Consider the following 5,442-nt stretch of genomic DNA (forward strand, 5'->3'; position numbering starts at 1 on the left):
GTCCTTTTCTCACGGCCACCCATAGCCTTCACACTTCTGATCCCAGAAGGCTCTTCTGTCTTTATCTTGCTTGGCTTCTGAGCAGCGTTAGACACTTAATAATTTCCACCCACACTCTTCTTGAAATAGCACTTCCCAGGCTTCTGTGACACCACACTCCCCTGATTTTCCTGTTACCTCTGGCCATTTCCTCTTGGTGTCCTTTCTCCTAGGCAATTTCATTGATGCCCCTGGTTTCTATGACTATTCACATGCTAATTACTTTCAAATTGTATTATCACCAAAACCGTATTTGGAGGGGGGGGTGGCACCACGGGGTTTGGCTCATCGCCAGACTGGGGTGCAGTGGTGTGATCTTGGCTCACTGCAACCTCTGCCTCCCAGGTTCATGTGATTCTCCTGCCTCAGCCTCCAGGGTAGCTGAGATCACAGGCGCACACCACCACACCCAGCTTATTTTTGCATTTTTGCATTTTTAGTAGAGACGAAGTTTAACCGTGTCGGCCAGGCTTGTTTTGAATTCCTGACCTCAGATGATCCGCCTGCTTCAGCCTCCCAAAGTGCCTGGATTATAGGCATGCGCTACTGCGCCCTGCAAAATTTATATTTTTAAACACCCACTTGATATCTCCATTGGATGTGCCATAAACTCCTCAAACTCATTGTGCTTAAAATCAAAAGCCAGCCCATGATGGCTCTATCTTACTGAGGTAGCGTTTGTCTAGTCAAGCCAGAAATTTAGAGGTTGTACTTGATTTCTCCATCTCCCTCCTCCTGCTCCCACCAAACATTAAGATATTTGTCGCCGGGCGCGGTGGCTCAAGCCTGTAATCCCAGCACTTTGGGAGGCCGAGGCGGGTGGATCACGAGGTCGAGAGTTCGAGAACCATCCTGGTCGACATGGTGAAACCCAGTCTCTACTAAAAATACAAAAAATCAGCTGGGCATGGTGGCGCGTGCCTGTAATCCCAGCTACTCAGGAGGCTGAGGCAGGAGAATTGCCTGAACCCAGGAGGCGGAGGTTGCGGTGAGCCGAGATCGCGCCATTGCACTCCAGCCTGGGTAACAAGAGCGAAACTCCGTCTCAAAAAAAAAAAAAAAAAAAAAAAAAGATCTTTGTCTTCTCACATTCATCCACGTCTCTCTCTAGGCACTATGATCATTCCACCAAAGCCACCATTTGGTATCCCTTCATTTATTTTTTTAAATTAATTTTTCCTTTTTGTGACAGGGTCTCACCCTGTCATCCAACCTGGAGTGCAGTGGTGGGATCATGACTCACTGTAGCCTTAACCTTCCCGGCTCACTCAATTTTCCCATCAGCCTCCCGAGTAGCTGGGATCGCAAGTGTGTGCCACCACATCTGGCCAAACTTTTTTGATTTTTAGTAGAAACAGGGTCTACGTTGCCCAGGCTGGTCTTGAACTCCTGGCTTCAAGTGATCCTCCCATCTAGCCCTCCCAAAGTGCTGGGATTACAGGTGTGAGCCACTGCACCCGGCCAAATTAATTTTTTTTTTTTTTTTTTTTGAGATGGGGTCTTGCAATTTTGCCCAGGCTGGTCTTGTACTCCCAGGCTCAAACAATCCTCCTGCCTCAGCCTTCCAAGCAGCCGGGATTACAGGCTCGCGCCACTGTGCCCAGCTCCCTGCCTCTACTCTTGCCCCCTATTTATTTTCTACACAGAGCAATTTTTTATAATGTAACTCTGATCCTGGCACATTCCTGCAAAAAATGTAAGACCTTTTGTTCCTTGGATAAATGCCAAAATCTTCACATTGGCCTAGAACAGGGTTCAGCTGGCCTCTGCATGCCATTCCAACGTCATCTCATACTGCTTTCCCCATCCTTCTCTCGCCCCCTTTTAGCTTCCAGCTCTGCCTTTTGCTGCTCTTTGCCTCAGGGTCTTTGCTCTTACTCTTTTCTATAGCATGCTTGTAGCTCTGCTCTTCAGTAGCCACCCTTGAAGGCTCCAGTGTACTTTCTCCAAGGGGTCTTCCTAGAAACAGGTCCACCTGACATAGGCTCTCACAGCACGCTCCTTCATACTTATCCCAATTTTAATGAAATAATCTGTGTGATCAGTTGTTCACTGTGTTTCCCTGGGAGAACGTGAACTCCATGAAGGCAGGGACTGAGTCTGTCTTGTTTTGCTAAAATTGCCCTAGGACTTTCATGTGGTCAATGGCTCATTTGTTTTTAATTTCTAATTTTAAAAGTCTTATTTTTGAGACAGGGTATCACTCTGTTGCCCAGGCCGGAGTGTAGTAGCATGATCACAACTCACAATCAATCCTACTCAACAACCCCTATACTGGAGGCTATGACTCTAAAAACCTGGGCTCATCTGATTACCTAACAACTGTTCTAAGCATTTTCACTACCTGGAGGAGTTTTGAAATCCAGAACATTAAATTCTAAGGATGGCAGATTGACCATTCAAAAGGAACGAAAAGATAGAACAGCACAACTAAGTATGAGGCAAAAATCCATAAACTTAACAATACCAAGCACCTTCTGAATCCCTTTCTTAATTAAGCAAAGCACTTTTATCTAAGGCATTTTAGTAACGTATGTGGAAGGGGGCGGGAAAGACGGGGAAGGAAAAAGCTGCTTTCACAAAGTTGGTATAATCTTTTCCTGGAGAAAACAGCACTGGGTACACCTGGAGAAAATTCTCCATATAACACTCTAGGTAGGCCAAGTGGTATAGAAGGTGGTTTCCAGCTAATTCTGACCTCTGCAGGCTTGTGGCTTTATTATCCAATGACAATTTACCTGTCCTTTATGGTTATCTAACCATCAGAGTTGCCAAGGACTCACCCTGCAATCTGAAAAAAAAAAAAGTTATTAATACTTGGATTAAAAAAAAAAAAATCACGTGCTATTCAGGAAGACCTGGGTGTGTCTGAAGGCAAATTAAACAAAATCATTATTTAAGACTAGTGGCTCTCAGTAAAAATTACTCAATATCAACTGTTACTAGAAGAGATAAAACTTTAGGAAAAGCCATTCAAATTCTTGAAAGCAAATATAATAGGCAGACTGCCAAGGTTATTCTGATAACACCAGTAAGTCTTAACAGGTTGGTAAGGAAGAAACCTACTTCCTTTAGCAGGGCAGAATGTACCACAGATTTATAATCACAAAGATCTAGTTTTGGTTCTGCTGGGTAACAGCAGCAGGATGAGGGAAAGCAGGTGGCAGCATTCACTCTGGAAAGTTAGAGCAAGCACAGGTACTGTAGGCACTAGGAAAGTTCAGAGACCTGGAGGTGCTAGCAGGCAAGCACCACCAAGTTTCAACAATTAAGAAAGTCAATAATTGGAGAACTTTACAAAACCAAACCAAAACAAACAAAAACCTGGCTGGGCACCGTGGCTCATGCCTGTAATCCTAGCACTTTGGAGGCCAAGGTGAGAACTGCTTGAGGCCAGGAGTTTGAGACAGGCATGGGCAACATAGGGAGATCCTGTTTTTACCAAAAAATAAAATAAAATAAAAATTAGCCAGGTGTGGTGGTATACAACACACACACCTGTAGTCTCAGTTACTTGGGAAGCTAGGGCTGAAGGGTCACTTGAGCCCAGGAGTTCAAGGTTGCAGTAAGCTATGATTGTGCCACTACACACCAGCAAGGGTGACAGAGCAAGATCCTATGCATTAAAAAAAAAAAAAAAAAAAAAAAAAAATAGGGCTCAAAGACTTACTAATGACTAGCACGTTGAAGATCCTTAAGGCCCACTATTTCCTGACGTCCTGACTCCTATGGTTATCAGTAATACTGTGTTATTGCCACGTGAGCGACAAGAACAGAGTTCTCAGGAGATGGCCAGGTTGAACCTGTCACTTTAGCTGCAGTGAAATTAACCTACCCTTTAACACCTCCTAATATTCTGGTCAGTAGTCTAGTACAAGTCTGTGGAAAACGTTTTAAGGTATTGTGAAATCATTTAAGGCAGAATTTGATTTCCAATTAGAAATGGAAAGATTTTTAAAAATAGTTTAAAAAAGAAACATTTTAATGACACAGGTAGTGCTAAAACTAACTGTATTTCTTTTATGAGCTGTAAAGCGAGTAATAAGGCGAGTGTAATAAGGCATCTTGTTAGGGGACCATAAATGTTTAGACATGAAAAATCTATTTTATTCACTATTCTTTTCATTTCAGCACACCAAAGAAAACTGAGCTGGCAAAAGATGAATCTTTCACAAGCAGTGATGATAGTGAAGATGTAGTTTTAGATAAAAGAGTTCAATATTATAGATATCCATGGTCAACTCCACATCACCCTGCAAGGAGACCAATATCGATCTCCAGAGACTGGCATGGATATAATAATAAGAACCATATTATTAGTGTGGGAAAAGACCTTAATTGTGATGTGATGATTCACAGAGACTACGAGAAAGAAATGAGGGCCCCTTCTCCATACTGGATAATGGTGAAGCAAGACAATGAAAGCTCTTCCTCCTCTACTTCCTCTACCTCAGATGCATTTTGGCTGGAAGACTGTGCCCAAGTTGAAAAGGGCAAAGCCCAACTGGAATCAGAGGTTGGTTAGCAAATCTGTGTTCCTATGAGCATTTATCTTGCAGACACCCAAGTTTTGTGCCTCACCATGTAAAAGTTTGCTATACTTATCAAGGACTGTCTGCAGACTCACCAATTCTCTTCTTTTCTGACTGCGTTTATAAAGCCATTAGAGAGATTCTTCAGCAGGGCTATCAAAAGACTTCCCCGGGGTCTTGCAGGCCTCACAAATCTCTTCAGAATAATACCCTCCTTTCTGAGAAGAATTTATTTTTAGAAAATGCAGTATAGAAATCCAGTATCAGAATGTCTGAACACAGTAAAGAATGTCACTTTATGTAAACACCACATTTTTCTTTAAATATTTAGTTTCTGTTTTTGTAAACTTCAAGTACTATAATTAAAATAATTAAGAGATATATTCTTTGGCTAGTTATTCACATTAGCATTTTTTTCCCACTTTTTAGCCCTTCTTTTACTTTAACTGTTGAGAGTTAATTACTTGAAAGAGACAGGATAGTAACAGATAAGAGACAGGAGATGAGAGAAAAACAAAACTCTGTCAGTAAAGATAAATCAGACATAAAAAATAAATTAATAGGAATTTAGGATTTGATAGGAAATTTTTTTTTTCAGAAATAATTTTATTGCAAAAAAAGGCAAAACAGGGGTAAAAACCACACCACTTAGCTGTTGATACCCAAAATGACAAATTTTGAACATGCTTTTATCTTAAAAGCCACGAACAGTAATCTGGAACTATTTACCCTGATAGCCACTTAGCCTTAATTTTAATAGTTTCTGGTGTTTCTATACCCATTATATTCCGGTCTCCTTTAAAGCATCTAAAACAAAGATATCAGCACATAATAAATATTTGTTGATTAATTCATTGAGAAAAACATAAGA

This window comes from Saimiri boliviensis, chromosome 12 (assembly GCF_048565385.1).
Source record: "Saimiri boliviensis isolate mSaiBol1 chromosome 12, mSaiBol1.pri, whole genome shotgun sequence".
In the NCBI taxonomy this organism is placed as follows: Eukaryota; Metazoa; Chordata; class Mammalia; order Primates; family Cebidae; genus Saimiri; species Saimiri boliviensis.